General features: G+C 45.1%; 1 protein-coding gene across 2 annotated transcripts in view; it reads right to left on the bottom strand.

Annotated features, from left to right (window-relative positions):
- The window catches only part of LOC132873871 (spindlin-Z), a 32,301-nt gene extending 25,722 nt beyond the window's left edge, over positions 1 to 6,579 (bottom strand). Inside the window, exon 1 of one of the 2 annotated variants that reach the window (XM_060909691.1) lies at positions 6,474 to 6,579. The gene's annotated coding sequence lies outside the window, so the exon portion shown is untranslated. Of the gene's footprint in view, positions 1 to 6,015; positions 6,185 to 6,473 lie in introns of those variants that run through there. The other variant, XM_060909692.1, reaches the window with a different exon arrangement.
- Between the last annotated feature and the right edge of the window lie 6,245 nt (positions 6,580 to 12,824).

The following is a 12,824-nucleotide window of genomic DNA, read 5'->3' as shown; positions in this document are numbered from 1 at the left end:
TCATATCTTCAAGCCAACATGTGATTTTCTTTTGATTACACAGGACACACAAAACATTTTTTTTTTGCAGTCTGGTTTCCATCAAATCGTGCACTCTGATTGGCTCGCAAGCGGTCCGGAATCCCACCGTACGATACAGACCCCGGTTACGGACCTTTGGCGACTCGTTAGTTCACAACAAAAATAGTAGCAATTTTTTGGCAACATTTATTTTCGCATTTCTCAGAATAACTGCATTAGTTTTACAGCATGGATAGCGATAACGACAGTTTTTTTTTAAAAGATTTTTTTTGGGCTTTTTTTCACCTTTATTGGATAGGACAGTGTAGAGACAGGAAATGAGCGGGAGAGAGAGACGGGGATGGATCGGGAAATGACCTCGGGTCGGAATCGAACCCGGGTCCCCGGATTTATGGTATGGTGCCTTAGCCACGACACCCCCAGATAACGACAGTGTTCACAGCGAACGCGAGTTTTACTACCCTGATGAAGACGAAATAAAAGAAAACATTTCAGGAGAAAGCCGAAAACCTGTAACTGTTGCTAACGGCGAGCAAAAACATGGCTGAATCCTGAATGACTCAATTTTGAATAAATAGAGGACTACATAGGTGGCAAAATGTAGTTGTTTTTTTTCCCCTGCCATGGAAATGCATTTGTAGGAGGAAGCCATTTGCATTACAGCTGTGAATGAGGATTCAAAATGCCGGCTCGCATTGGCTTCGTTTTCCCTTTCTGGCGGTCTCATTTTCTGTTAGAATTTGGTAAAGAAAAACTATATAATTATTTACCAGCTTAATGTTGGTCCGTATCATGAAATACCGTGACCTCGGCCTTGAAAATACTGACTGAGGCCTCAGTATTTTCAAGACCTCAGTCACGGTATTTCATGATACAGACCTCCCGGCTGGTAAATAATATATATTCAGTGTTTTCCCCAGAAAAAAAAATTAAAGCCCTAAATTCTGGCATGATAATACACAGACAATTGAGCACCAACAGCACGAAGCAAAACTGGGGGGGGGGGGGGGGGGGGGGGGGGTGTGTGTCCCGGGGGCATACACCCTCCTGGAAAATTTTTTGAAAATAGATGCTCTGAGGTGCATTTTCAGGGTATCGGAGAGGTTTTAGATGCATGATTATAGGACAGATTTTACCAGCGTTTCAATGATTTCTGACCTAAATAGTATTAATGTATACACATTTGAAATTTCCCCTTAAAGTTCAGCATGCAAGTTAAACCGTTTTGTTATAGATTACTTAGGTATATGATCGATTGAAAATCTACGGGGATCCCTTAATTAACTATGATCAAGTAGTGCTGTAACAAAAATGTGCATGAAAACATGAACAGTGGTTTGCTCCATCTTATACCATCCAACGAAGAGAATCGATCATCATGACCTTCTGTTGATCACAAAGGGATCCGAACCTAAGAACTGCCACCTTAAAATAATGCCGCTTTTCCACTACAAACGCGGCTGAGTTGGGCTGAGCCGTGCCGTGCTGAGTCGAGCTGAGTGGGGCTGTTGGAGTTGCATTTCGACTACAACCGCGCTGAACCGTGCTGGCTGGAAGTGGGTGGACACATTGGGTGGAGTTAGCGAAAGTGGGTGGACGTCACGTGATGTCATTAAGCGGCGCAAACAGTGACAGTTATCTTTTAAGCGGTAGTCTCACGACCCGGATAGTAAACAATAAACATGGAGGACATGGAGTCGTTAGTGTTGCTGGTCTTGGCGCTGTGGCTTGTTGTCACCGACAACGCCAACAGATACTGGCAAGAGCGTATAGATGAGGCGAGGTGCATAAGGCTTCAGAAATTCTCGTAATTCGTAATTCTTCTTCTTCCGGGTTTACGGTGTTTACAGATCCCAGCGTGCTCACGGGGCGTGTGTGGGCATGTGAGGACACTCCTCCTCACCAATCAGTGCACAGGGGAGTGTCTGCTCACGCCCCCAGCCTCACTCAGCTCGGTTTGGCTCGCTTCAGCCCTACTCCAAAACCATGCGAGTTTTGGGTGCTAAGCAGGGCTGAAGCGAGCCGAGTCGTGCTGTTCTAAGGTAGTCGAAACGCGAGCCGTGTTGGGCTGAAGTGAGCTGAAGCGAGCTGAAGTGAGCTGAAAAAGGGTAGTGGAAAAGGGCCATAAGTTGCTGTATTACTATAACTAATGATTTAGAATATTTCTGATGCAATTACCGTAATACATGTATAACAAATACAGTGAAAAGAAAAGTAAGGCAACTGCATATTATAAAGTTTAAATTTTGGCACTTTATTAAATGGACTAGATTAAGATTAAAATGTATTTAAAGGAAAAGAAAACTTAATTCATACATTTAAGTTTGCAGAAAGATTATGTACTTATAAACTTATAAATGATAATAGACTAGGTCAAACTTTTGTGATTAAAATCAGTCGGCTTTGTCCGTCTGGTGGGGGACAACATCGGCAGCTAATGAGATCGCTTATAATGAATTGGAAACTTCTGGGATGTCTGACGTTTTCTTTCGATATTTTTATTGCACAGTTTGAACATGTGATCTTGACACAGCCAACAGATTACAGTTTGTTTACATCATACCACATGGACACATTACTTTGACAGAATCAACACAAACACTGGGAAAAAAAAAAAAGACCACTTGTTTAACAATATCAATCAATGTGTAAATGGATCTGTTATTTGCTCTCCTACGTATCTAGTTACGTGTGGGGAGGAAATTTAACGTATCGGATTTTAACTAAAGCAACTAAGCATATCGGCAGGCAAAGCAAATGTCTTGGGCCTGATACGCTAAAACGCTTTGGGGAAAACCATGATATTTATCAAAACAATTCATCGATTTCCTTGCGACTAACAGACTGAGAAACAGGTCACAGTTTTGGTTCTCCATGCCCCAGATGTGGCATGTACATATATTAAAAAAAATAATAATAAAAAATAAAAATATGCGTGCTATTTACCAGCTGGGAGGTCCATATTGTGAAATACCATGACCGAGGTCTTGAAAGTACTGACCGAGGTCATGGTATTTCACCATACAGATCGACCTTAAGCTGGTAAATAATATATTTATTTTTTTCTTTACCAAATTCTAACAGAAAATGAGAGTGCCTGAAAGGGAAAACCGAGCCGAGCCGCCATTTTGAATCCTCATTCACAGCTGTAATGCAAATGGCTTCCTCCTCAGTATAGACCCTTTTCAGTCACGTGACCTTCGTAAACGCGACCACCATTTTGGACATGTAGCGGACTTCGGCTTGAATCAGTTTGAATGCGAGGAAGGCGACAAATGGAGAACATACAAGAAAAAGGTGCGAGATGCAGAAAATACCTTCACTATCCAGCGACGTAGGGCATTTACAGGGCGAGCAGAGGGAGAGGTATTTGCAAAAATTGAGGTTAGCAGGCTTAGAGAACGACGTTTACCTGCTTCCACCAGGATTGTTCACTGACGTACGGAAGTACACGAAGCCCTCGTCTTTACCTGACTTCGGCCCACATGATCTGTATACCTATGTCGTTAAAAACCCATCGCCATACACATACACGCCAACGTCCGAGGTTCCGGAGCGCGCTCCGACTTGCTCCCAGAGTGCTCCGGCCGAGGTTCCCCTCAAATTAAGCAGCGCGCGCCGGCTTGCTCCAGGAGTGCTCCGGCCGAGGTCACGGAGCGCGCTCCGGCTTGCTCCAGAGCAAGCCGGAGCGCGCTGCTTAATTTGAGGGGAACTTCGGCCGGAGCACTCCGGGAGCAAGCCGGCGCGCGCTGCTTAATTTGAGGGGAACCTCGGCCGGAGCACTCCGGGAGCAAGCCGGAGCGCGCTCCGGAACCTCGGACGTTGGCTCCAGCAGCTATTTATACTGGATCCGGTGTAAATAGCTGCCGGATCATAATTACAGTAAACTAGTAAATACAGTAAAGGTAAACTTGAGACTGAAAGGTTTTAACAGTCATCCAAATGACTGAACGTAAACATTGCTACAGTAACATACCAGCTACTTGTTGACATTAGCTAGTCAACAATAGCTACTACAGAAGAACAAAGAGGTTACAATGGGTTATTTTAACCTATTTGGTTACACACTCGCCGCCACAGAATGTTAACACCAGTGTAATGCCTTTTCTGGCTAATTTTATTCGTCTTACCTCCAACAAAGTAGTCACTACACAAGCGTTGGTATGCCGAGGGCTGCCAATCTTTCCTGTTAATGGCCGCTATCCATCTTCTCCGTCGGGATCCGATAAATTGCTAAACCTTGCCTTGTTTGTTGATGGTTACTACATCCAGGTGCACAACAATATAATGGCATGATGGAAGTCTTGCTGAACGTAAAAACTTTCTTTGCTGCCGTTCCTCAATGTTGGCTGTGGCAAACTACTGGTAGTACATGTCCAAAATGGCGGCCGCGTTTGTCGTGACGTCACGTGAAAAGGGTCCATACAAGTGCACTTCTATGGCAGGGGGGAAAAAAAATACATTTTGCCACCTATGTAGTCCCCTATTTATACAAAATTGAGTCATTCAGGATTCAGCCATGTTTTTACTTGGCATTAGCAACAGTTACAGGTTTTCGGCATTCTCCTGAAATGTTCTCTTTTATTTCGTCTTCCTCAGGGTAGTAAAACTCGTGTTTGCTGTGAACACTGCCGTTATCGCTATCCATGATGTAAAATTAATGCTATTCTCCTGAGAAATGCTGGCAAAAATGTATAAGATTGATAATCTTATTAAAAAAAAAAAAAACATTGACAAAAAATGCTACTATGTTTGTTATCGTTGTGAATGAGCGAGTCGCCAGAGGTCCGTAACCGGGGTCCATACCGTAGGATACAGACCTGCTCGCCAGCCAATCAGAGCGCAGGATTTGATGGAAACTGCACTGCGAGAAAGTGGTGTATTTCCCAGTATCTATATTTTATAGTGGAATATCAAATGGTGACACGAAACTGAACGCAGAGGCTTGTGGGAAAGGTGAGCTGGCTCCTTTAGACTAGTACAGAATGAGTCATCAAAAAAAAAAAAATCTCATTTTACTTATAATACACGTCATATAGATGCTTTCCCAGAAATTTTCCTAGAGATATACTATTATACTGCTGACCAATTTTGATTTGAAGGAGGGGGGGAAGGAGCATTTCTGGTAAATTGAGGCCTAGTGGAAAAATCCATTAGATCTTGGAACAAACAGGACAGGCAGCTTATTGGCAGCTGGTACAGCTGGATTTTGCAACATGAAGGTGAGAATTAGTGCTAATTGATCCAGCAGGGATGTAAAGGTGCCCTACAAACCCGTTCAGCACAAATATAAATGAAGTGGCGCGGCGGCCCCCGCCCCCTTTCTCTCTCACACACACACACACATACATATATACACACACACACACACACACATATATATAATCCTGCCACTGATTCAAGCCTTGTCTGCAACTCGGGGTGCAATTTAAACCCATTATTTGGGGCTGATGGGGTTTCAGACTGAGACTTTAAATTTCAAATGAGCTCAGGACAGTGAATGGCACACACACACACACACACAGATCAGTTAACCGGATCAGCTTTCTTTCTGCAAAACGATAGAGTGGCTAAATGACAGACTGCTAACAAGCAATAACCTCATATCTGTACATTGACCACTTCACACAATTATACAGTTAAAAACAAACAAACAAACATTAGCTAACTCTTTCTAAATGAACGCTCGCTCGCGCGCGCGACAAGATCCAAAATTTACCTCAGGCAACAACAATGCTAACACACACACACCACATAACGACTAACAGGGGGAAAATATGTTTAAAAAAACCAAAAGACAGCTGTACAAAATACCTGCTTTTATCATTCCCTACTCCCAATTTAAAAAACAAAAAACAAAACCTACCTTACGAAGAAAAAAAAAAAGGCGATACAGATTTATGCTAAGCAAAAACCGAACATTCGCGAATATTTTCCCCCCTTTTTAAACCCCCAAAGCTCAATATGCACCAAAAAAAAAACACCTCAGCTAACCTTTCTCGACTGCAGAGGTCGTAATAATCCCAGACGAAGATAAAATAAGGTTCGGTACACGTTTTAAACAGGGCCGTAAGAGCAAACCTCAAAGGCAAACCTGTGCCATGTTGCCATGTAAAAAAAAAAAAAAAATCACAAATGTTAGCCAGGCAGCTAGCTCTGGAGTCAGTGAGCGATGTCAGCCATGTTTGCTCGGCTATTATTTACAATCCCCGCAGCAGCCGAACAAAGGAGGGACTGTGGAAAAAAAGGAAAAGAAAGAAAGCGACGCTGCATTGTGACGCCTGACAAGAAACACATTTCAAATGGAAAAAAAAATGCCTAGAGAGAGAGAGAGGGGGAAGAAAAAGAAACCTCCACTCAGTCTTACAGTACCGCACAAAAACCGCGTATGGGTTTGTTTCATTTCTCACGAAGCAATAACCGTGTGCATGTTTGGTAGTATATCAGCTTACCTTTTTTTATTTTTAACTGCGAATTTATAGCATGCTACGGAAAAATTCCTCTCCTGCCCTCTGAATCCAGCAGCAACCGTTTTGATGAGCTCAACTGCGGCCGAGACTTCCCCCTCCTTCCCCTCCCTCTCATTCTCTGCCACATAGTGCTCCACTGTCAGACGCAGCCTAGCGCGAGGAACCTTCACTTCCTGCACAATAGTGAGCGCCTGTGCAGTTTGCATCTTTTTTCACCCTCTGCTTTAAACTTGAGGGCAAAATTTGTCTGGCTCTGCGCAGACAATGCGACAAGGATGGGTTAAAATTGGGCATGGTTTTGCTTCTATTCTACAATAAGTCATAGGAATTTTTAACAGAAAAAAACAACAACATTCATGACTGAAATAGGTGGATTTGTACTGGACTGAATGCAGATTATTTCTCTGTTAACACTGGGGGAATGTGTTTTCACTAAGGATGGAGGTGTATTCAGATCAGGGGTGGTATAGGGTGGCAGCTGCCACCCTTGAAATAAATCTTGCCATATCACAACTCTGACTTCATGGTCGGTTATGATTAGATTAGATTAGATTAGATAGAACTTTATTGATCCCTTGGGGAGGGTTCCCTCAGGGAAATTAAAATTCCAGCAGCATCATTACAGGATAAATAGAAAATAGAGAAAACTTCTAGATAAATTAAGTATTTACATATACAAATATAAAAAATAGGGTGGCACGGTGGTGTAGTGGTTAGCGCTGTCGCCTCACAGCAAGAAGGTCCTGGGTTCGAGCCCCGGGGCCGGCGAGGGCCTTTCTGTGTGGAGTTTGCATGTTCTCCCCGTGTCCGCGTGGGTTTCCTCTGGGTGCTCCGGTTTCCCCCACAGTCCAAAGACATGCAGGTTAGGTTAACTGGTGACTCTAAATTGACCGTAGGTGTGAATGTGAGTGTGAATGGTTGTTTGTGTCTATGTGTCAGCCCTGTGATGACCTGGCGACTTGTCCAGGGTGTACCCCGCCTTTCGCCCGTAGTCAGCTGGGATAGGCTCCAGCTTGCCTGCGACCCTGTAGAAGGATAAAGCGGCTAGAGATAATGAGATGAGATGAATATAAAAAATAAGATATGAAAAAAGTCCAGCAGGAGAAATATTGCACATTGTCCAGTATTGCTTTTTGTCAGGCTAGGCTACTGCTCCTTCCCATCCTCTGTCCTCTTGTTACCCCTCCTCCCCCCCAGAGAAGAGTTGTACAGTCTGATGACGTGAGGGACAAAGGAATTTTTAAGTCTGTTCGTCCTGTACTTGGGAAGGAGCGTTCTGTCACTGAACAGGCTCCTCTAGTTGTTGATGACGGTGTGCAGAGGGTGACTGGCATCGTCCATGATGTTCAGTAGTTTGTCCATAGTCCTCTTCTCTTCCACCGTCACCATAGAGTCCAGCTTCATGCCAACCCCAGAGCCGGCCCGCCTGATCAGTTTGTCCAGCCTGGATGTGTCCTTCTTGGATGTGCTGCCCCCCCAGCACGCCACGGTGTAAAACAAGACACTGGCGACCACGGACTGATAGAACATCCACAGGAGTTTCCTGCAGATGTGAAAGGACCGCAGCCTCCTCAGGAAGTACAGCCTGCTCTATCCCTTCCTGTACAGGTGGTTGGTGTTGCCAGTCCAGTCCAGCTTGCTGTCCAGCCACAGCCCGAGGTACTTGTAGGAATCCACAGCCTCCACCTCGACTCCCTCGATCAGAACTGGTCATGACCTTGGTCTGGACCTCCCAAAGTCAATGACCAGCTCCTTGGTCTTCGAAGTGTTGAGCTGCAGATGGTTCCTGTTGCACCAAATGGCAAAGTCCCTCACCAGGCTCCTATACTCCTCCTCTTTGTCGTCACTGATACACCCCACTATGGCTGTGCCATCGGCAAACTTCTGAATGTGACACAGCTCCGAGTTGTAGCAGAAGTCCGCGATGTACAGGGTGAAGAGAAGAGGGGCCAGCACCGTGCCCTGGGGTGCTCCGGTGCTGCTAATCACCGTGTCAGACCTTCAGCCTGATGTACCGCGGCCTGTCGGTGAGGTAGCTGGAGATCCAGGCGACCAGGCAGGGGTCCACCTGCATCCTGTTCAGTTTGTCCTGAAGCATAAGGGGTTGGATGGTGTTGAAGGCACTCGAGAAGTCCAAGAAGAGGATCCTCACTGTGCCATTTCCCTTATCCAGATGCGAGTGGGCTCGGTGTAGCAGGTAGAGGATGGCGTCTTCCACACCAACACCTGCCCGGTACGCAAATTGTAGACAGTCTTGGGCGTGTTGCACCTGGGGTCTGAGGAGGCTGAGGAAGAGACGCTCCAACATCTTCATCAGATGTGAAGTGAGTGCCACCAGTCGGAAGTCGTTCAGCTCTCTGGGCTGGTTCTTCTTGGGAACTGGAACGATGCATGATGTCTTCCAGAGGGTGGGCACTCTCCCCAGCTGCAGGCTGAGGTTGAAGATGCGTTGGAGTGGTTCACCCAGTTCAGCAGCGCAGGTCTTCAGTAGTCGACAGTAGCTTATACAGTCATGTTACTGTCTCTGTCAAGTTTTGTAAGTTTTCCCTGGATTTCCTCAGGATTTCCTCACACTCTCCAAAAATATGCCAGGAACTCTACTGACTGAATGGATATGACTGAATGTGTAGTGTATGTGATGCCCTATGGCGTATGCCATGCCCAGTGTTCCTGAGATCAACACTCACTCTGGCCAGCATGAAGCTTGTTTCTGGAAATTAATGAATGAATGTAGTTGTTGTTTTTTTTAAGTAGGAACAATGAGATGTTCAACAAATGCAACTTTGCCCTATACATGATGACATGGGGGGCGGCATGGCGGTGTAGTGGTTAGCATTGTCGCCTCACAGCAAGAAGATCCTGGGTTCGAGCCCAGCAGCCGACGAGGGCCTTTCTGTACGGAGTTTGCATGTTCTCCCCGTGTCTGTGTGGGTTTCCTCTGGGTGCTCTGGTTTCCCCCACAGTCCAAAGACATGCAGGTTAGGCTAATTGGTGGCTCTAAATTGACCGTAGGTGTGAATGTGAGTGTGAATGGTTGTCTGTGTCTATGTGTCAGCCCTGCGATGACCTGGCGACTTGTCCAGGGTGTACCCCGCCTGTCGCCCGTAGTCAGCTGGGATAGGCTCCAGCTTGCCTGCGACCCTGTAGAACAGGATAAGCGGCTACAGATAATGGATGATGACATGGCCCCTTTGCTACACTGCTGAACCAGATCTAAGGTTTGCTTGAGGCTAACCATGTTTGGTTGACTTGTCCAGAATTGCAGCAGCGAGCATCACTGCCATGGGCAGTGATCACACCTATCACAATGATCACACAATCACACATATGGGCAATTTAGAGTAGCCAGTTAACCTAATCTGCGTGTCTTTGGACTGTGGGAGAAATCAGAGCACCCGGAGAAAACCCACACAGACATGGGGAGAACACGCAAACTCCACACAGAAAGGCCGCTGTTAGCCGCTGGGCTCAAACCCAGAACCTTCTTGCTGTGAGGCGACAGTGCTAACCACTACACCAGCATGTCGCCCCCACACTATGTTTAAAAACCCTGAAAACTGCACTAAAATGAACATTTGCACACAAATGCACAGTTGCCACTTTGCACCTGTCTTTGTCTCATCATTTATGTTGTATATTGTACTTAGCAAGATGTCTACTTAGATAGCTGTAGACAGTCACTGATGTACCTTATTTTGTATTCTTCTGTTTTCTCTATAAATGTACCATAGAGAGCCTGAGGGAAACTGCATTTCAATGCACTGTAGACTTGTACAGCCATCCACCTGCTGTTTTCTGCAGTTGTCTAATCAGCCAACCCCTTGACAGCAGCACAGTGCATCAAATCATGCAGATACAAATCAAGAGCTTCAGTTAATGTTCACTTCAAACATCAGAATGGGAAAAATTGTGATCTCAAGTTGCAACTTTCACTGTGGCATGGGTGTTGGTTTGAGCCAGATGGACTGGTTTGAGTATTTCAGAAACTGCTGATCTCCTGGGGTTTTCACACACAACAGTCTCTAGAGTTTACACAGAATGGTGCAAAAAACACAGAGTGATTGACAGTTCTGTGGGTGGAAACAAACGTCTTGTTGATCAGAGAGATCAGATGAAAATAGCCAGATTGGTTTGCGCTGCCAGGAAGGATATAGTAACTCATATAATCACTCTTTACAACCATGGTGAGCAGAAAAGCATCTCAGCACGCAACAGCAGAAGACCACATTGGGTTCCACTCCTGCCAGCCAAGAACAGGAATCTTATGCCGCTTTTCCACTACAAACGCGGCTGAGCCGTGCCGTGCTGAGTTGGGCTGAGTTGAGCTGAGCGGGGCTGTTGGAGTTGCATTTCGACTACAACCGCGCTGAACCGTGCTGGCTGGAAGTGGGTGGACACATTGGGTGGAGTTAGCGAAAGTGGGTGGACGTCACGTGATGTCGTTAAGCAGCGCAAACAGTGACATCAGTGACAGTGGCGGAACAAGTCAGAGCCGGGCCGGGGGCGGGGCAAATGACCGGGCCCTTTATTAAAGCTTATCATAACATCATTTTAGGCTACAAAATGTCCGCAACTGCGGTGTTTACCAATTTCAACACTACCGGGTGCAACTATGTTATTTAGTACATCAAGTCCTTCAAACGAACATGTAACTCAGAAACAAAAAACATTAGGATACTGTACATGGCTCATAATAAAACATCAATAGCCTATACTGCGCACATTATTTGAAGGGCATACGAATGAGCGCTCAGAGGTTGCAACGGTGACAGGAAGAGTCAGAAATAAAAGGAGGGCGGTGCAAACCTCACTGAATGCACTGTGTTTACCAATTTCAACACTACGGGGTGCAACTATGTTATTTTGTACATTAAGTCCTTCAAACGAACATGTAACTCAGAAACAAAAAAACATTAGGCGACATACTGTACATGGCTCATAATAAAACATCAATAGCCTACTGCGCGCATTATTTGAAGGGCATACGACGAGCCTTGCGCTCCGCGAACTCGTCCACGATGCTCTGTATGTCACTGATTCAGTGATCTTTTCAGCGGTAGTCTCACGACCCGGATAGTAAACAATAAACATGGAGGACATGGAGTCGTTAGTGTTGCTGGTCTTGGCGCTGTGGCTTGTTGTCACCGACAACGCCAACAGATACTGGCAAGAGCGTATAGATGAGGCGAGGCGCATAAGGCTTCAGAAATTCTCGTAATTCGTAATTCTTCTTCTTCTGGGTTTACGGTGTTTACAGATCCCAGCGTGCTCGCGGGGCGTGTGTGGGCATGTGAGGACACTCCTCCTCACCAATCAGTGCACAGGGGAGTGTCTGCTCACGCCCCCAACCTCACTCGGCACGGTTTGGCTCGCTTCAGCCCCACTCCAAAACCGTGCGAGTTTTAGGGGCTAAGCAGGGCTGAAGCGAGCTGAGTCGTGCTGGTTTTTGGTAGTCGAAATGCGAGCCGTGTCGGGCTGAAGTGAGCTGAAGCGAGCTGAAGTGAGCTGAAAAAGGGTAGTGGAAAAGGGCCATTAGAATCAAGAACAAGCTCCTATTAAGTGGCCGGTGAGGAGTGTATATTGTATGGACTTGCTGACAATAAAGCTCTCTTGAATCTTGAAAAACACCACTGAATCCTATACTCATATTTAATACACATTGTAACAAATGCATTCAGTGTGAAAACGTGAATACAACCAGCTACAAAGAATGAGAATCTTAAATGTTAATTAGCCCAGAATTGTTTCCAGGAGACAATGTAAGACAATTATTATACTGGTAGCAGAATAGACCTCGCATACTGATCAGATGTCTGGCCAAAACAGAAAGGTTGAACTCACTGACAGGAATGCCTTAGCTTTTATTAGATTTCATTAAATAATCCAGGTTTAATCATTGAATTACCTAAAGTTCAGACATGATATTATCAGATTCATAGCTGTAAGTCATTCATACATTATTTAAAATCAGTATTTTATCTATATTTCTTCCAATAAGGACAACAACACAGCTCAGTATGGAAGATTAAACCCATTTATATTTAACAAAATATGATTTAAAAATCGATTCAAATTCCTCCATTTTCTGGTATTCATTCTTTCTGGGTCTCAGATCTAAATGTGTGTGCATTTTTCTTGCTAATATAGTCAAATTATCTTTTGTTAGTTACATAATCCCATCTGTCTCTCTGGAGAACAGAAGCTAAATGGAAATTATGTAAATATACTATCCACGTATGCATTTCTGCAATGGTCCATATCGACGGCACGGCCCGTGACCGAGCACGCTTTGACATTGAAGAAGTGCAATGGAAAACAAAAAACTCGGCCCCT

Source organism: Neoarius graeffei, chromosome 25 (assembly GCF_027579695.1).
Source record: "Neoarius graeffei isolate fNeoGra1 chromosome 25, fNeoGra1.pri, whole genome shotgun sequence".
NCBI lineage: Eukaryota > Metazoa > Chordata > Actinopteri > Siluriformes > Ariidae > Neoarius > Neoarius graeffei.
Note: the sequence above shows the minus strand (reverse complement) of the source record. Positions and strands in the feature narration are given on the sequence as shown.